Source organism: Aedes albopictus, chromosome 2 (genome assembly GCF_035046485.1).
Source record: "Aedes albopictus strain Foshan chromosome 2, AalbF5, whole genome shotgun sequence".
Taxonomy (NCBI): Eukaryota; Metazoa; Arthropoda; class Insecta; order Diptera; family Culicidae; genus Aedes; species Aedes albopictus.
Genome location: NC_085137.1, coordinates 183,214,444 through 183,235,962, shown reverse-complemented (window position 1 = coordinate 183,235,962; position 21,519 = coordinate 183,214,444).

The following is a 21,519-nucleotide window of genomic DNA, read 5'->3' as shown; positions in this document are numbered from 1 at the left end:
AATACAAATAGTTATGTTTACTTTTTAAATCACTTGAACATGAAGAATTACATTCAAATATACATTTAAAAACATGAAATGATAGTAGTCATGACCTGGTGATGTTCTAGGCAACTTGAAAAAGCTCTGAAGTTGTGATTGTAAGGCCTTTACCTGTAATAGTATATCAAACTAATGTATGCATGTCAGAACTGATTTCATTAGATCCATACATGTAAATCAGAGTATGAAAGACTAACTGCACATCATTGGCGATACCTTAGGCTATCTAAATCATTCTGGAGTTAAGGCCTTTATATCCACACCCGTAATAACGCATCGGATGCATTTCAAACTTAGTATAGTGCGTTTTGGTAGTCATAGAAGATCAGTTGAATCATATGATACTTGTATACACATCATAGAGGCATCCTGGATCATCCGAACTATTCTGAAGTTGAGAAATATGGTTTGAATTTGAAATGGTGTATCGACGGAAGTGAACAAACATAAGGTTTTGTCCATTTGATTTATACACATAGTACAAGCCATGGGAGAGAAGTTTCCAGACCATCAGGGATATCTGAGGTCACCTTTCAGTATTATGTGGTTAAGGCCTTCAGATCTATACTCGTAACAAAGCATCCCGCACGTTCAAAACTTGGTGTAGTGTGTTTTAGTAGACATAGATGATGAGTTCAACAATATATGATATAACTTAAAGCTGTTCTAGATCATCCAAACCATTCTGAAGCTGAAATATACGGTTTTCATTTGTAATGACATATCAATAAAAATGCACTAATAGCAGCATGTATCTCATTTGATTCAAACATATAATACAAGTCGGGGGAGACAAATTTCCAGTACATCAGTAATGTTTTTTATATTTATGTTTTTTTTATATATATTTATGGTTAAGGCCTCCTGATCTACACTCGTAACGAAGCATCGGCTACACGTCAAACTCACTATAACACGTTTTGGAAGTGATACTTCAATGTACATCTTAGAAGCTTCCAGGATCATCCAAACTATTCTGAAAATGTGACATATGGTTAATTTTTTTTTGTTCTATAATTGTTGCAACTTAGGATTTGAAACAATTGAAAAAAAATCTTGTAGATTCTGTCTAAACTATCTTAGACTGTATCATAGCAAAGTGTCTACATATACCACTAGCATAATCTGAAAAGCGGGATGTACTGTTGTTAGTGATCAGTCATTCTCCTCTATGATGAATTATTTCGCAAAAATAAACGCGATTTAACGACCGGGACAGTATGGTCTCGGACGTTGTGATCCGACCCCGTACGGTGGAGTGTCCTGCACAAAGGTACTCGAAGTTTACGAGCGCAACATGCACATGACATGCGCAATGTTAGTCACTAAAGAAGTAGTAAATCGTTCGAGACTTATGTGATGTTAAAATAATTTACCTGTTACTGAAATAAATCCTGAAGGAAGACAGGATGCAAAGCGAAAAAAGTATAAACCAGCTGCGAATTGTCCATACACGGAAAATTATTTTGATTTCAATGTGATACCATCGTCCAGACAAAACAAGGTTTGTTTTTTTTTATATGCAAACGTTGAACTTTATTTTGTAGTTCTTCGTAAGAACTTTTTTTCAGGGAGGAGATGCTTATTCCCTGACGCGGGTTTCACGCAAGTATCTCTGCTTGCGGGTCCGCGCAACCCTTTTTGGCCCATCATATAGGAAAATGACTGATCACTAACAACAGTACATCCCGCTTTTCAGATTATTCCAGTGGTATATGCAGACACTTTGCTAAAATATAGTCTAAGATAGTTTAGACAGGATCTACAAGATTTTTTTAAAATTGTTTCTAATCTTAGGTTGCAACATTTACAGGAAAAAAACTATGTAAACCATATGTCACATTTTCAGAATAGTTTGGATGATCCTGAAAGTTTCTAAGATGTACATTCAAGTATCACTTCCAAAACGCGTTATAGTGAGTTAGACGTGTAGCCGATGCTTCGTTACGAGTGTAGATCTAGAGGCCTTAACCATAAATATATATAAAAAAAAAACATAAATATAAAAAAAAACATTACTGATGTACTGGAATTTTGTCTCCCCCGACTTGTATTATATGTTTGAATCATATGAGATACATGCTGCTATTAGTGCATTTTTATTGATATGTCATTACAAATGAAAACCGTATATTTCAGCTTCAGAATGGTTTGGATGATCTAGAACAGCTTTAAGTTATATCATATATTGTTGAACTCATCATCTATGTCTACTAAAACACACTACACCAAGTTTTGAACGTGCGGGATGCTTTGTTACGAGTATAGATCTGAAGGCCTTAACCACATAATACTGAAAGGTGACCTCAGATATCCCTGATGATCTGGAAACTTCTCTCCCATGGCTTGCACTATGTGTATAAATCAAATGGACAAAACCTTATGTTTGTTCACTTCCGTTGATACACCATTTCAAATTCAAACCATATTTCTCAACTTCAGAATAGTTCGGATGATCCAGGATGCCTCTATGATGTGTATACAAGTATCATATGATTCAACTGATCTTCTATGACTACCAAAACGCACTATACTAAGTTTGAAATGCATCCGATGCGTTATTACGGGTGTAGATATAAAGGCCTTAACTCCAGAATGATTTGGATAGCCTAAGGTATCGCCATTGATGTGCAGTTAGTCTTTCATACTCTGATTTACATGTATGGATCTAATGAAATCAGTTCTGACATGCATACATTAGTTTGATATACTAATACAGGTAAAGGCCTTACAATCACAACTTCAGAGCTTTTATAAATTGCCTAGAACATCACCAGGTCATGACTACTATCATTTCATGTTTTAAAATGTATATTTGAATGTAATTCTTCAAGTTCAAATGATTTAAAAAGTAAACATAACTATTTGAATTCAGTAGACAGAGTTCAAATCTTCTGGACGTTTTGGATAACCTGGAGATCTATGTAACAGCTGTATAAGTACATAACTCATTGCTATCTAACAGCTACAACCCAAACAAGGAGTTTTGGGCAATTTTCACTAACATATATCACATTTGCATAGAAATGTTACCCGAAATCGAGCGAATAACAAGTGGTGTACACTACATTTGCAGCTATATCTCCAAAATGTTCTAGCAAAACATAATCTCCATATATGCATATGATAGCACAACTAATCCCCTTGATAAAAACATTTTGGTTTTTTAAATCCACCGACTGGGTCAAAAGCTATAAGTATAACTATGCAAAAAAGTTGTCCACATCTTTTAAGGGTTAAGTTGTTATTGAAACTAACAAAACATGTTATTAAACAGGTCTTCCAGGAACATTTTTTTGTTATAATATTTGTTATTTTGCCGCTTATGACAGACAAGTTTATAACATGATATGTTATGTGAATAACATGAAAATAACTCTTTCCGCTACTCAGTTATTTTTCCAAAATGACTCATTTTATTATGCTGTTGCTATTCCCTTCTGCTCGGGGAGTTACAGTATGTGACTCCCCCATTCTGGCGAGACTAGCTTTATGAAGCCAACCACGTCCTTGGGAGATAAGATCCATATGTCAGCAGGCCCTAAAAAGGGCTTGCTGAGAACTTTGAACCTACGTTGAGTGAGTGCACTGCAATAGCAGAGGATGTGTTCTGATGTTTCCCTCTCCTCGTCACAGAAGCGGCAATTTGAGGTTTGGATTGCTCCGATCTTTTGTAGATGGTATCTGCAGGGGCAGTGTCCAGTTATTAGACCGGTGTAGATGTTGAGATTCCTTTTGTTGAGACCTAATAGTTGTTGGGTTTTCTTGGGATTTATCGTTACGAGCCTTTTGGGTTGGTTCGTATGGGGAAGTGCATTCCAGTTTGATGTGATTTGACTGACCATATATTTGTTCAGTTCCATTTTTACAGAGCAGTCTGAGATCCCGCAGAAGGGCTCAGGGCCAATGAACCTTTCATTAGATTCATTTCTGGCTAGCTCATCAGCAATCTCGTTTCCCTCTAGACCCGTATGTCCTGGGATCCAATATAGGTAGACTCGATTGCGTATGGATAAGTTTTTCAAAGCCAGAATGCATTCCCACACTAGCTTTGAGTTACAGGTGTAGTTATTAAGCGACTTAAGTGCCGCTTGGCTGTCAGAGAAAATACATATTTTTGCAAACCTATACTTTCTCCTCAGGCATAATAACACGCATTCTAATATTGCATATATTTCCGCCTGAAATACTGTGGGCCACTGTCCTAAGTGGACAGAGATTTTTGTTCTAGGGCCATACCGGAGCCTGTCAGATTATTCATTTTCGAACCATCTGTGAAGAAATTTGTAGAGCCTGTTGGAACGCTGGGTCCACCTCCTTCCCACTCCTGGCGGGAAGGAATGAACACATCGTAAGGTAAGTCATAATTGACTACCGTTTCCATCCAGTCACTACAAATTCCTATTGCGGGATTTATGGCAAATTCATTTAATATGCTGAGGTGACCCGTAAGGTCTCCCGACAGCAGTGTTTTTGTTCTCTTTAACCTTAGAGCACTTTTTTCCGCTTCCAGCTTTATGAATTGATCTAACCGGGGCAGGTGAAGCATTGCGTCTAGGGCCAAAGTGGGTGTACTACGAACTGCACCAGTGATCGCTATGCAAGCGGTGCGTTGGATTTTGTTGAGCTTCGCCCTTGCAGCAGCCTCATTAGTTTTAGGCCACCAGACAAGGGAAGCATAAGTAGTCCTGGGACGAACAATGGTTTTATATATCCACATGATCATACTTGGTTTTAGGCCCCATCTTTTACCCAGGGTTTTTGAACAAACCCAAAGTGTATTGAGACCTTTCTGCACAACTGATTGGAGATGAGAGTTCCAATTCAGTTTTGCGTCGAGTATGACACCTAGATATTTTACTTCGCTTGAATAAACTAGTTGTGTATGATTCAAGAAAATGGGTTTCAGTTGGACCTTCCTCTGTTTGGTGAAAGGGATAATGGAAGTTTTTGTAGGATTTATGCCTAGTTGTTTCTTATGACACCAGGAAAAAGTGTGATTTAGGGCAGATTGCATTCTTTCCACGATAATACTTTCGAATTTGCCTCGTACAATAATGACAACGTCATCAGCATATCCAACCACTTCGAAGCCTCTTCTTCAGCTTAGAGGTCTAGAAGCTCATCCACCACCAGTGACCACAACAAAGGAGAAAGTACTCCGCCTTGCGGACACCCCCTTGTTGCTTTAACAGTAATGTATGAACCGCTAAGCTCAGAGGAGATTTTTCGATTAGCTAGCATAGCATGTACCCAGGTAACAATGCATGGGTCGAATTTTCTCCTCAACATTGCTGACCCTATAGACGAATAAGAAGCGTTATCGAATGCGCCCTCAATATCAAGAAATGCTACAAGAGCAATTTCTTTTGCATTAAGTGTTTTTTCGATCTTTTGAACTACCGTATGTAGTGCCGAGATCGTAGATTTTCCACTTTGATAAGCGAATTGGTTTTTTGACAAAGGCATTGCTTTCATAAATTTGTGATTTATGTATTCGCATAGTACCTTTTCCATAATTTTGAGCATTACAGAGGATAAACTTATCGGCCTGAATGCTTTGGGGTTGGTTTTATCTCTCTTTCCTGCCTTCGGAATGAAGACAGCCCGGATTTGACGCCAATCGTTGGGTATATGCGCCAAAATCAGACTCGCCCTAAAAATCTCAACCAAGGGTGGAACCAGTGTTTTCTCCTCTTTTTGGATCAACGCTGGGAATATTCCATCCATGCCAGGAGACTTAAATGGCTCGAAAGATCTCACAGCCCTCTCAACCCTGGCCCGAGTGAAAGCTTCCTTTGCAACCTTTATTGCGACTTTTTTAGATCCAGAAACCCATGATTGGATCTCTTGTGGATCTGACACAGCAATTCCAGTGTCTTGGTCGCCGATGCTCGACTCAGGGATTGAATCAGGGAAGTGGATCTTTAACAATTCGCTCAGTGTATCGCTAGGCTCTACAGTGAGCGAACCATCCGTCTTTCGGAGGCTACCCACACCATTGGAGTGGTCTTTTGAAAGAGTTTTTTGGAGTCTGGCCACTACGGGTGTATTCTCTATGCTTTCACACATTAGAATCCACGATTTCCGTTTGGCTGACCTTATTTTTTTGTTGTAGTTCATCAGGGCCTTTCTGTATAGGCTCCAATCGCCGGTTCGCTTGGCACGATTGAATTCCCTACGCGCAGTTTTCCTAAGCTTCTCAAGAGTTTTATTCCACCATGGAACGTCTCTGCTCGAACTAATTGATTTAGTTGGACAGCTCTCTTGGTAGGCATTAAGGATTTTGTTTTTAATGGATTTGGACGCATCTTCCAATTGTGTAATGGACTGGATGTGACTTTCTATGATGTACTCTTCAGATTGTAGGATAGCTGAGTAGGATTCCCAATCAGTTTTCTTATGATCTTTAAACGTTTTTTTTTCTATCGTTAAACCCCCTTCCCATTCGAAGATGATGTGTTTGTGGTCTGACATTGATATTTCTTCAGAAACATGCCAGTTTTTTATTTTATCAGAGATAGACCGACTAGATAGAGTCAAGTCCAAAACTTCCTGACGAATGAGGTTTTCAAACGTGGGCTTGTCACCAACATTACAAATGTCAATGTTCTTGGAGGAGAGAAACTGTAACAGGTTCACCTCTGGTGTTTATATTTGTACTTCCCCATACGATGTGATGTGCATTTGCGTCACACCCTATGACGAAGGGGATATTGTGTCGGTGGCTGTAGGCTACGAGCGCAGCTATTTCTGGAGGAGGGATTTCGTCCACGTCACCTGGGAAGTATGCCGAGACCATCAAGATCTCTCTACTCCCTCTAGCGGAAGGTACCTCTATCCTGACAGCTACGATGTCCCTTTTTATGAATTCTGAAATTGGAAAGTATTTACAGTTGTTATGTAATAAAATAGCCGCTCTAGGAGAAAGCTGGCTGTCATCATATACCAACTTACATGAGTGTTGTGGAATACCTTGTATTCTGGATTTATTGACCCATGGCTCTTGAATGAGGGCCACGGTTAGATTCTCTTTGGTGAACCTCCGACAGAGCACACCCGTGGCGCTCTCAGCATGGTGGAGGTTCACTTGCAGAACTTTAGTCGCCATTTCCGGGGTTCCCGCTTTTTTCCGGCTTTGGATGTTGCGGATCATCAGGGTGTCGTTTGGTGTTACAGTTTGGGTTGTTTCTCTTCCCTGTACCGACCTGGCCCGCCAGTTTCGCCTCTGTGGTCAAACTGTCGCTTTTTGCACTCCCTTTGCCCTGTTTAGATACCTTTGGTTTGGTACCACTAGAGCAGGGAGTCGCATGTAAGCTTCGAGCTTTTCCTTTAGAGGCGGACTGACTAGCCTTTATGGTGCTTTTGGGGTGAGATTTACTAACCTCGCCCGAACCGGAGGCTTCCTCAGATTTCTCTTGGGTCGGCCTTCCAGTTAGCCGAACCTTGCCAGAACAGAAGGACTCCTCAGATTGCTCTTGGGTCGGCCTTCCAGTCGGATTGGCGGTATCGGCAGTCGGTTGATCTGTAATCTTCCTTAGTTGGATTTCACCAAATCGGTAGTTGAGGGTGTATTTGGACTTCTTCAACTTTTCCATCGACGCACCCTCTACTGTGAAGATCCATTCGACATGAATGTCTTTCAGAATGGATCGTTTCACAATACGCCAATTAGTTGTTGTGATGTCATTTTGGCATTCTATGAGAGCCTTTATTCGGTCGTCGTCATAGCTGGAGCTTTGTGGGAAGAATGCTCGGATCATCTCTGGACGTGGAATCGCCACTTCGTCCATTGCCATCAGCTCTGCACCTTCCCAGGGTTTCATGGATGGGGATATTCTCTTTAACCACTCAGCAGTCTCTTGATCCTTACAGATTAGAAGCATGTAACCGGACTTGTAGATGAGGCTGTTGAATTTGGGTTTTATTGGCTCGTTTCGTTGTTGAACTACTCTGAGCAAGAGTGCTTCTTGTAGAAGGTCTAGCTGGGCTGTAGTGAGTTGGACGGTGGGAAAGTCTTTGGGTATTATCCCGACCTTCACGCTTTTGGCCATATCACTGTAGCTGATACCAGCTGTTTTCCTCATGGGTGGGTTTTGTTGTCCAGACACGTTTTTCTGAGGCGCGCTGTTTGTGGACTGTTGGGCGCGCTCCAGATGGTGCTTCACCCTTTTTTGTTTGGGGTGCTCTGTGGCGGATTTGTCTAGGTCGTTTCTCGAGCGTTTTGAGGAAGTGGGCTCGCTCCCCTTATTCAGGATTATGGACAAGGCCTCATTCCGGTCTTTTCCCTTCTCCCGGAGAGTTCTAAGCTGCTTCCTCTGCGAGCGTGTGAGTGTGGGGAATTTCTTACTCGGAGCCTCCTTGGCTTCCGTAGAACCCTTGTTATCTTCGGATCCTTTGCTACTTGCTGAAGATTCTTGGGGGTTGATGACGATCCGTATACCATCATCTTCGTTATCTTCCATGTCCAGCAGGTTGGAGTCGGTCGATGAGGGGTGTTGTAGATCTGGATCAGCTTTGTCGAAACATGTGCTGCTCCGGGAGGTAGGCGTTGAGGGACAGGATATTTCCATCTTCTCCTGCGAACTACTGAGTAGCTGGTCTTCGGTAAGGCCAAGCTGACTCAGAGTATTCTCCACTTCGCTCTCACACGACTGAGAGAGGCAGTCGTCACCTTGAAGGTTGTTTGTAGAATTTGTACTCATTTTTGGTCCCACGAGTAGCTAGGGAAATAAATGTCCGCTGCACCAGTGCCCAGCCGTAGTGCAGTAAGGACTGCTTACTGGGGTGTTCGCCCTGGTGCACCCCAGGCTCCGTTCGCGGTTGAGCATGTTTAGAACCCCCTCAACCATTCAGCCTTCGGCACGGGTCGCATGACACCTTGGCATTGGGGTTTATCCATTTTTTCTTTACACGATGGCCATGAATAACAGCCATCGCAACCTTCCTCCTTTACCAGGGCTTAGGACCTGTAGCTCAAGTTCTCAATAGTTTCACGATCTTTCGGACATGCAACTACGAAGAACCATCATTGCTAGCGGAGTTTGCATTTGACCTGCTTATTGCCGTATTATAGCAGTTCGACTGCTAAACTGCCCTATATTATCATTTGAAATGCTACTTAAAATCTGATAGCAGTTATGTAGCATTTTAGATGCACGGTATGTTTTGGTCAACAAGCAGCATAACTGCGACATTAGTGCCATAAAACGGCTAGTGGGATGAGTGATGCTAAACCCACAACACATTTCCGCTATTTAATTTACGTGCCCCGACTGTAGATGCCATTTTCATTCGCTTATCCTGTCATTTATAGAGTAGCAACTAAAAAAACATACTTTGGCAAAAAAAATCCATGGTTTTGGCTACTTTCCAATGTTCGATTGAATTATCAGCACATGCCGGGTACATAGCATATCTGACGCAGCAACTGCCGATGTAATATTTAAGCTTTAAATTGATCAAAAAACCAATACACAATATCTAATCATCAATAGCTTACATCGTAGCGCGGTTCAGCACCATCGTCAACCCGAGGATTGAGAGATCAAATCCCAATTTCGCTGAAATCAGCAAAAAAAAAAACAACAGCATTCCAAAACGTGCCCCAAGCCTAAAAAGTTGCACAGGAGAGTGAGGATAAAATTAGAAGAGAAAGGAAAGCCGTTAAATGGACAGGGGAAATATTTTGTTTTTATTTTTGACAATTTGAGGGATAGGAAATTTAAGCATTTAATCGGCCGTATATTGGGCCAAAACCTGCATTTAAGTAGCACTTATGGCGCATAAAGGGCAAATTAGCATTTAATGACTTGCTTTAAAGGCGCATATAGTGCCGAATTAATGCCATTTCAACTGCTTATTGGTTACCTGGGTACTGATCAAATATAACTGAAAGACTTGACAATTTGAAATCAATAGACTGAAGAAATTTATTCACGTGTTTCAAATATACGGTATGTTACGGGATTCGAGTATGAATAGGCACTCCAATACAGGCGTGTGCACCGTACTTTCGGCGTGAAGTTTGCGTGCGTCTGCGTGGGGCTTCTTAAATAATTATGAACAAATTTAACTATTTTCTAATGATTGGATTACAGCAAGCTACAGCTATGTGCTGTTGCAATAATTTTCTTGTTTTGATTGTAGTAGCCTTTATGAGGAGCGCTTCAAACATCATAACCAAAAACTTTTTCCACCAGTGCATGGGCATATCATAAGGCGGGCTCCAGAGGCACGTTATCCTCCATTTGGGACATTTGTGCCATCACAAAGAGGAGCCTCACACCGATTCACGCCGATTTCTAATCGGCGCGGCAAGGTACGGCGGCGCACACGTCTACTCCAATAGGCTTCCCGAGTAGAGGAAAAGAGCTTAATAATAGCATATTTTGATATGGAGATCAAAAAGTGATATGGGTTTGATTAACATAAGAGATAAAAGATCTAAAAATAAAATCAAAAATTTACTCATGGAACATCATCATCAATTCATATTTAGATTTTGTAAGATATAACCAATAGCAGCGAGCTATTCGTATGATCTTGAAATATCAAATTTTGATATTGTTCAGATGTTCCATGAACATTTTCCAGATATTATCAGATCTTTTATCTCTTATATCAGGGGTTTTCAGCCCTTTTGGCTCGCGGTGCACATTTGGGAAATGAATTGCTTCGCGGTGCACCTGTCCATTATAGTAAAAGAATCCGATTTGAGAGTTTCTTAAAAATGCTGTCATATTTTCCAAAGTGTCTTCCTGCTGCAACAATATATGTTGAAATACTGTTTCCATTGATATGATAACCGGCAACCCCCGTTGTTTGCACGACTTCTCATGTAAACCAATCAGTTTTTAATTTTAACTTTTAGTAACCCTAAGGGTGGTTTGCTGTTTTGTTTTAATCCTGCATTCTGTTTCACTCCGTTTCAGATTCTGCTGATGACGTTTGAATCATTTTCAGTTTGAACGATGTGCAGTTTAGCGGGGGTCAAATTAAAAAGTGTTCAGATTAGATGCGGTCAAACCAACGGGGGTAGACGGTATAACATTGCATTGGTTAACTTTTTTATTACTTGTCAGTTCTTCCTACGAATGAAACTGTGGATGAACATCAGACATTTTTTTCTGTTGTTGAGGGTATTCTTGAAAATTTTCGGACAACAATAATCCCCGGTGGATTCCTAACAAGTTAACAAGAACCTCGACGAACGCCTGCGTTTACCCTTGAATCATTTTTAGGATTTTCAACTATAACTGGATTTTCAGAAGATACCTGGCAAATTTGCAATAACTGACAAGATTTTCGATGAATTTCATCCTTGATTTTTGACCGATTCACAAAGACATCTGAAGTAATACAAAAACAATCAAAATTCAAAAATTTGAAAAACAATGGAAAATTGAGAGAATTTTTTGGAAGATTCTTGATAGGACATTTCCCAGGTCATACGAGAATTCGCAGCAATACAGGTCGAGTTTCTTTTGAGATTTTCAGCGAAGTTATTGAAGATTCACTACAGATTCCTTGTAAAATAATTGATGATGGAATATCCTTGCCGGATTTATTAAAAAAAACATTCTTACATTTCTCACGAGATTTTTGGTAAATTTCTTTGAAAATGCCTGGTAGGGTTTTGACTTTTGGTTAATCAAGGGTAATCAAAACTCCCCATCGGCAAGAGCCTTGGAAATTTATATAGCTTTCGTTCGGAACTTCGTTTTGCAGTGGACCACAAGGTATTTTCGAAAATTGTTCGTTGTAGTGATGGCAGGATTTTGATATGTCTGGCGGTGCACTTGTCGAGACTTTGCGGTGCACCAAGTGCACCGCGGTGCACGATCTGAAAACCGCTGTTGTAGATGGAAGTGTAATGTATGTAATTGTAAACATCTAATTTACACGAAAGCTTTCGTAAATAGATAACACCAATTAAAAACAAATGATTTCTGTTTTTTATACATAACGAGCACAGTTGGCAACACTACATGAGTATGAGCATAGATGGCAACACAATTCATAATTGCTACTCCATGGTTAATCGCAGCGAACGATTGTCGCTTTAGTTTGTGTGTTTGCTGGTCAGCGACGACAATAGAGTTAATAGTTTATTAACTCTATTGCGACGACAGCAGCCACTTCGATCACTCACCAGCATTCTTCAGCATTCGCCATTCATTCATTCGCTTGCGATCAAAACTGCGACGAACGGCAACGAATATCCATGTCAAGCAACTTGCGCCTGGCTTTCCACTGGTGATAGGGTTGCGTGCTTGATCACGACAATCCGTTTGCTGCATCTTTCTCGATTCGATTCAGCAAAGAGGAGTGAATATGAATGGAGTGAGGCGAATATACCGATCCCTAATATGATACTATACATTGTCGATCTGGGAGTCATCTATAATTGATCGAACAATCGATTTGATTTATCGGAATTAACCTTCGCGTACAACCGCCCAACAAACATTTTTGCTGTATAAGAGTAGAACAAATCACTCTTAAGCTAACTTTAGCCCAAGAAGCTGTTATTCAGCTGGTTCGGTTACTTGGGCGATCTCTTTTCCATGCAAAAAAAGCCTAAGAAAAGTAGGCTCTAGGGAGCAAACGCCATACTAATCCATTTTACTCAGAAATTTTTGTTTATTCTTCGTCACGAAGAACAAACAAAAACTCATACCATATGCAATCACATCAATAGACAACACAATACTCAACACTGTTCTTCACTTCTCTGCCCGGGACAATAAAGGACATGATCTATTATTCTGCAATCCAGTAAGAGTAAACGCAATACTAAGCATCCCCGCACCTATTGTTTGCGTTTCCGCTAAATACTAGCATACTTGGCAACACTGCCGTAAAAATCAATCAAAATATATTTTACAGGGATTTTTATAAGGAGTTGAACCTTTGAATATAAAATAAAAATACTGAAGTCTGAGCTACCAGTTGCGCGTAGTATCTAATATTATTTAATTCCAAAGGATGTTATACTTCATATTTTATCATCGTCCATATTTCCAGGTTCAGCTACGGAAATTAGCTGTGAGTCATTGAATGTACTTATATCGAAATGACATTTTCAGCACTGTTGCTTATAAATACACTCATCAAATGTTTTCCTGAATATATTTTACGTCGATGTTGCCAAATGTACTAAACCTAAATAAAAAAATACTTTTGGCTTGTTAATTAGATTTCATACAAAAGTTCTAGTAAAATTAAGATGTCTACAATAAATATTACATATTTGGCAGCACTTCCGTTCAGATAATGTTAAAATATATGAAACTAGCTGTCCCCGGCAAACTTTGTCTTGCCTACTGCGATTTTTGACGTTTCAAGTCCCTAGCCAAGTCCAAGTCCCCGTTCAAAGATTGATAAAAATCGATTTTCAAAAACTCTCATTATGTCCATGTTTTTTGGCTCATAAACCTTCCTTGGGTGAAAACTAACAGAACAAAACTTAGACGACCAAAATTGGACCTTCCGTTCGCAAGTTATGCGCGGTCCCACGTATGCCACTGCATTTTTATATATATAGATTTGTTTACAATTGATTATCTCAATAGATACATTTTTTTAGTTCAACAGGTTATGTTAGTCCATTACGATAGACTCATATTTGATGAACTGGCAACACTGTAACATTTTTTTAATCCTTTTTATACTTGATATTGTTCAAATCAACACAAAACGTCTTTATATGGCATCGAACAATATTTTTTTGCGAAATTTATAAACTGCACCTGATTTTATATGATACTTTATATGAAAAAAATGAATATTTTTTCTTAAAAACGCTATATCTCAGGAACGACGCAAATTACCTTGGGGAGTTAAGCTTTTTCAATGAAAAAACGTCTGATAAACACGATGGAATCAAAATTTTTAAAAACAAAATAAAACGTATTTTGAGAAAAATCTATTTTTAGTTTTAAAATTGAAAAATATGATATCTGGCAACACTGTATCAAAAAAATAATATTTTTTTCTGGATTCCCTGAACGATTTTCTTTAAAAAAGCCAAAGGTCGAAAATGTGTAGGTGCAATCGTTTCAATGCTAAAAATATAAGAAAGAGAGGATAATTTTCATATCGGCCAAAACGAGGGGTGCTGCCACGGGCCGAGGGGTGATCCGATCGGCACCAAAAATTGGATTTTTTCTTTTCCCATCTAAACAAATGTTTCAGCCAAATTTGGTTCAAATCCGTGCTGGTCGGTTGCAAGTTTTCACATTTTCTCGGTCACTACATATGGAATGACCCATACATTAAGTTGAAAATTTGCATTTTTTTCGATTGGGTATGTATTTAAATCTATTGAAGAGGTAGTTTTACTAGAGAACGGAATTTTATAACCTCTAAAGATATTTAAAACAGAGCGTCAAAGTCCGACCAAAAAGTAGGTGTTTTATTGGGATAGACCATATTCTTAATGTTGGAGGTTTTTCTATACAAAATAGGAATTTTAAAAGTCGGTTTTAAGTGATATGATATGTGTACATAAGTGCTAGTAATAATATCTATTTTCCAGATTTTTCACCGTACACATTTTTTTTTCGCAACAAATATTTGAAACGTTAAACAAATTTAAAAAATGCAGTTTGAACAGATTGTTATTTTGTGTGGTAAGTATACTCATAGAACCATATTTTCAATAATACTAAACATTTTCCAAATTTCTTCAAGCTGTTCTAAATATAACTATATTGTGAAGATTTCATAGAAGAACCAAAATGAAAAGACCAACCGTGCGTCAAGATAGAGCATTTTGAATGTTTATAGTTAATTTCCGATACAGTCCTTAATAGAGGGCATATCAAGGTATGGTAGTATTTAAGATGAATACCTTGATATGTTATTCACTTGTTATTTTCTTCTGCTCGGGTATTGTTTGGAGATTATGCGAGACACATAAAATTCCTGAAACATATCCGCCATCAAACCATGGCATCCACGTTAACGTTGGACAGATGGAAAGCATCATCTTTTTTTTTTTTTCGTCCTGAACGGACATATTCTTTGATTTACGTAAATACTCCCTAGCTTAATTTTTCCTCGAGTATAGAGTAAAGTGGCGCAAAAGTTCGAGCAGGGCAAAATTTTTTTTTGGCTTCTGAACTCAATTCCAATTATTTTTTTTTCAGGTGTCAAGGTTGTTCGAAAGCGTTTTGAAAAGAGTCTTCCACTGCACAATGTGCCTTCCAACGCAAGGATGGGAATTGTAATGAAATCGAATTCGGTCTTTTATTTTGGGGCGTAACTAGATATATTTTGAAGATGCTTTAGCATGTATAACTTTTATTCAAAATAGATTTGGAAATCATAGTTTACACGTAGTGGGGTAAGAGTTTGAGTCATGCGCCAGCTTTAGGTAAAAATGATCAAAGTTGAACAGCTAGATAGTTAGTAAGTGTTATATTGAATTGTGGGCGGAAAAACATAGAACAGCGAAGCGTATAAATGACAGTACTAGATTACCAAACCGTAGATTTAACCTTTCAGGACGCGTGCTGTTGTAAAAAGCACAATACTACAAAAAAAAAATCTCGCTCGTCGTATACAGCGCGAGCACGGTGCAGTTTCGGGTGCTTGATGACGCGCGAGGGCCCATATAGCCGAGGCGGTAAACGCACGGGTATTCAGCATGACCATGCTGAGGGTGACGGGTTCGATTCCCGGTCGGTCCAGGATCTTTTCATAAAGGAAATTTCCTTGACTTCCTTGGGCATAGAGTATCTTCGTGCCTGCCACACGATTTACACATGCAAAATGGTCATTGGCAGAGGAAGCTCTCAGTTAATAACTGTGGAAGTGCTCATAGAACACTAAGCTGAGAAGTAGGCTTTGTCCCAATGAGGACGTCACGCCAAGAAGAGGAGAGGAGGATAGCGCGCGTCCTGAAAGGTTAAATAAGGACGCCTACCACATCGTATGACACTTAAAACAAACACTTTTCATAGGACCTGCCAACAACGAAACATAGGCAACACAACTGGCTGAATGTTTTTGGACAGCTACGAATATTTCTTTGTTATATGTAAAACCAATATACACATTTACATCAAGTAAAATTAAATCCCTAAAAAGTTCAAAAGATTCCTCCAGGGATTCCTCCAGGAATTCCTCCAACGATACCCCCAGGAATTCTCACAGACATTCTTCCAGGGATTCCTCTAGGAATACCTCCAGGGATTCGTCCAGGAATTTCTCCAAGGATTCCTTCAGGAATTCTTTCACGAATTTCTCCAAAAATTCCTCGTGGAGTTCCTCCAGGAATTTTTGCAAGGATTCCTTCAGGAATTCCCCCAAGATTTTCTCCAGGAATTTCTCCAGAGTACCTCCTAGAAACCTTTCAGGGAATCTTTCAAGAATTCCTCCAAAAATTCCTCCAGGGATTCCTCCACGAATTCCTCCAAGGATTCCTTCAGGAATTCTTTCATTAATTCCTTCAAGAATACCTTCAAAGATTCCTCTTAGAAAACCTCCAGGAATGCCTTCAGTGATTCCTCCAAAAATTTCTCCAGCAATTCTTCCAGGGATACCTCCAGGAATTCTTCCAGGAATTCCCACAGGAATTCCTCCAGGAATTCCCACAGGAATTTCTCCAGGAATTCCCACGTGAATTCCTTTAGGAATACCTTCAAGAACTCCTCCAAAATATTATCCCCCAGGTATTCTCACAAATATTTTTCCAGGGATTCTTCCAGGAATTCCTTCAGTAATTCTTTCAGGGATTCCTCCAGAGATTCCCCCAGGAATTCCTTCAGGAATTTCTCACGGGATTCCTCAAGGAATCCGTATGAGGATTCCTTCAGGAATTCCTTCCAATTCCTCCAGAAAATCCTCCAGGGATTCCTCCTGGATTTTTTCCAAGGATTCCTCAAAGAATTCCTTCAGGAATTTCTCCAGAGTACCTCCCAGAAATCCTCCAGGGATTCTTTCAAGGATTCCTCCAAAAATTCCTCCAGGAATTCCTCTAAGGATTCCTTCAGGAATTCCTTCAAGAACTCTTCCAAGAATTCCTCCAAGAATTTCTCCAGGAATTCCTCCATGGATTCCTCCATGAATTCCGACAGAGATTCCTCCAAGAAATCCTCCAGGGAATCCTTTAGGATTTCCTCCAGGGACTCCTGCAGGAATTCCTCCAGGAATTCGTTCATAATTGTCTTTCGTGATTTCTCCAGGAATTATTCCAGGGATTAATTCAGAAATTCATAAAAGGATTCCTCCTGCGATTCTTCCAGGACTTCTTCTATGAGTTCTCTTGGATTTACTCCATTTATTATCCATTTATTATCCTCCAGGGATCTACTCACGAATTCACCTAAGGATTCCTTCAAAGATTCCTCCAGGGTTTCCTCCAGGAATTCATCCAGGAATCTCTCTAGGGATTCCTTCAGGGATACCTCCAGGAATTTTTCTAGGAGTTGCTCCAGGAATTCCTTCAAAGATACCTCCAGGAATTTTCACAGACATTCTCCCAAGGATTCCAACAGGAATTTCTTCAGGGATTCTTCCAGGGATATTTCCTGCAATTCTTCCAGGGATTTCTCCAGGGATATCTCCAGGAATTCCTCCAGGGGTTCCTCCAGGGATTCTGCCAGGAATTCCTCCAAAGGTACCCCGAGGAATTCTCACCGACATTCTTCCAGGAATTCCTCCAGAAATTTCTCCAGGGATTTACTCAGGAATTTGTCTAAGGATTCCTTCAAGGATTTCTTCAGCGGTTCCTCGAGGAATTCCTCCAAAGATACCTCAGCGAATTGTCACAGACATTCCTCCAGAAATTCCACCAGGGATTCCTCCAAGTATTCCTCAAGAGAATCCTCCAGGAATTTCTTCCGGGATTCCTCCAGGAATTCTTTCAGATGTTCCTCCAGGAATTCTTTCAGATGTTCCTCCAAGGATACCTTCGAGAATTCCTTCGGGGTTCCTGCAGGAATTCCTTCAGAGATTCCTCCCGGAATTTCTCCTAGGAATATCTTTACGAATTCCTTCTAGAATTCCTCCAAGAAATCCTTCAGAGATTCCTTAAGAGATTCCTGCACAGATTCCTTCAAAACTTCCTCCAGGGATTACTCCAGGAATTCCTCCGAGGATTCCTCCATGAATGCCCTCAGGAATTCCTCCAAGAATTCCTCCGGAATTCCTTCAGAGATTCATCCAGAGAATCCTTCAAGAAATCATCCAGGGATTCTTTCAGGAACTCCTCTAGGAATTCCTCCAGATATTCTTCCAAGACATCCTCGAGGGATTTCTTAAGGAATTCCTCAAGAGTCCTTCAGAAATTCTTCAACGGATTCCTCCAGGAATCCTCACAGGCCTTCTTCCAGGGATTCCTTCAGGAATTTCTCCATGGATTCTTCCAGGAATTTCTTCAGGGATTTCTCCAGGACTTTTTTCAGATGTTCCTCCACGGATTCCTCCAGGAATTCCTTCGACATTCCTCCAGGAATTTGTCCAGAAATTTGTCCATGGAATTCTTCAGGAATTGCTTCACGAATTCCACCTAGAATACCTCCAGGAAGTCCTCCAGAGATTCCTCCAAGAAATCCAGCAGGGACTCTTTCAGGGATTCCTCTAAGGGGTTTTTTTTCAGAAAATTCTCTAAGAAATCCTCCAGGAATTCCTTTAGGGATTCTCCCAGGGATTCAGAGATTCCTTAAGGAATTCCTCCAGAAATTTATTTAAGGATTCCTGCAGCAATTTCTTCATGAAATTTTAAAGGAATTTCTGGACGAACCTTGGAGGATTTTATGGAGCGCTTCCTGGAGAAATAGCTGTAGGAACTCTGGAGGAATCTCTGAAAAAATGCCTAAAGGAAATCCTGGAGAAAGTCCTCGAGGAATCCCTGAAAAAAATTCTGGAAGAATCCGATGAGGAATCCCTGGAGGAATCCTTGAAAGAGTTCCTGGATGAATCTTGAAGGAATTTCTAGAGGAATCTTTGAAAAAATAGCATCATTTCTGGCATTCCCCGCATGTGCATGATGTTTGGCACAAAATTACGCGTAAAAACTTATTACATGATTTCTGGTTCAGCGACAGTGTCAATAATTATGCTAGTGACAATTTTCAGATCTTTTTCTGTGTACAAACGGTTCTGGGGCCATTGTGCAATTTCTTCTCGATGTTCGGGGCACCAGTGCAAGACGGGCGCCGGTTAAAGACTTTCTCAACGTGATGAAATTGGTCCCAAAACGAACAGATTGCCGGCTGCTGGAATTCCGCGAACACTTTACTACTGTAAAATCATTGCCAAAGCTACGCCCACGATCATTCCGCCAAACATTCAATCAAAACAAAATAAATTGCCAATGTGCGGGGAAGCTCTGCCAAGCCTTCATCTTTCTCTGCAGCTAATCCGTTGAAGATGCTCGGCTCTTTCAATCTCCAACGCTCCCGATTATATCAGGCCAGACGATAACCTGCTGAACGACTGGCTCGATGATTCATCCAAAGTGGCTAATGGTTTTGGCTGAATGTCGAGCCCTTTCTAAAAAAAGTGTCTAGTCCACATTTTCGTATCGTCATGGCATGTTGATAAAACTTCCAAATTTGCATCTGATAACTCGTCCAGTTCCGATGAGTCACTGATTATTTGGTCGTGTGCCATTGATAATTCGATTGAGAATATAAAAGTATGATGATTGTAGATTCCGTTGATGTCATTCGGTGATCCGATTGATTCAAATTTGATAAACCTTTGTATTTTTTCCTCAAATGTGTCTACTTAATATAATCTCGATGTCCCAACGTCACATATTCGTAGCTAAACCGTAGGTGGTGCATAAATTATGTCGATCAAAGTCGCTCTGTATACCAAATTCCAACGAAGAGATTTTTTTTGTTTTTGTTGTTGGTCTTCGATAGTCATTTATTTTCTCACGCATGCTCCACTGACGTAGCTAGATGAGGGACCAAGTATTTTTTTTTCGTGGTTAAGATCGAAAAAAAACAATGACAACCAATTTAGGTTCATCTAATTTATTACCACTCTTTCCTCAGCCGTGTTGTAGAGGTTACGCCGGGTTAGTCATTGAGTCCTCCCAATACTAGAATAATGCAAAAATAATCACATTTGTGATTTTTGGATTTCTTTGGCGCCTGAGGTAGGGTCTTGTACCATTTGGGCAGGTGTTCCTATTTTGGGCACTTGTCGTTATAACTAAGTCAATATCAAACCGATTGATTTGAAATTTTGTTCAGAGTTAGGCACGTACAGTATCTAACTCTGTACAAAAATTCAAATCAATCGGTTTGAAATTGTTTTAGTTATAGCGACAAGTGCATTGGCGTATCTAGGATTTTTTCCTAAGGGGTGCCTAGGGGGTGCCAGTTTAAGTTTGTTTTTTTTTTTTTGTAAAAGGAAATACCGATCCACTCTCAATTTCTTAGTATATGTAATGATATATTGCGTCGCGGGAAAAATCAGACCGCAAATTTAAACGCGCTATACACATTTTAAAGAACATTTTGCTTTTGAAAATCCGAACCGTTGCAACAACAACAACAAGTACATGTACTGATTAAACACTTTCCCCGCCATGTGAGGTTTGAAAACTTGATAACTTGATTGCGTATAATAAATGGAATTAGTATTTTCAGTTTGAGCAACAACCCCTTTGTTTCATAGATTGAAAACAATCAGGTCCGTGAGAATACGTTTTCACATATAAAATTTGGACTCGATTATCCTTACTTCCGTTCTAAAGCTTCACGAACATATTATCAATCCAGTTGAAGCCCGGAATTTGGAGCGAGCGAACTTCGATTTTTTTCTTCGGGAGTCTGATGCTCGCACCAAATTCCGATTTAGCTATATGAAGCTGAAATTTTGACTTACTTAAAACCAACATTGTAGTAATAAGTCAAAATTTCAACTTCGTACATTTTGGATAATCGAGTATGATACAAGGAATTTGTGCTTTCGGCAAACATTGTTTCGGTAGTTCTTCAGGGAATATTCCCGGCATTTTATTTGGAAATTGTTTAGCAATTTATTTCTCTCATTAATTACATTGGATATGGCAAATTTCTTCGGTTATATCTTTGGATCCCTTTCGGCAATTTATTTAAGAATTTATTAGGTAATTAGTTTGGACTTTGATACTAAACACCTTTCACGCATCCTTTGAAATTTTCATAGGGAAATTTCTTCGGCTATTCCATTAGGAGTTTATTTGGCTTTTTATTTCATTAGCAAATCCTTTAAAATGTTTTCTCGGGATTTCCTTCGCCAATTTTTTAGTAGTGTTTCAAGCATTGTTTTGTTAATTTTAGCAATACTATTGATATTTGCTTTTTAAATTCTCCAGGCAATTGTTTTGGGGATTCCTTTAGTGAAGCCTTTGGTAATTCATTCGACAATAACTCTAAAATCTTCCTCACATTTTTTTTTGGAAATGTCTTCGGCAAGTCATTGGCGCCATCCACAAATTACGTAACGCCCTAGGGGGAGGAGGGG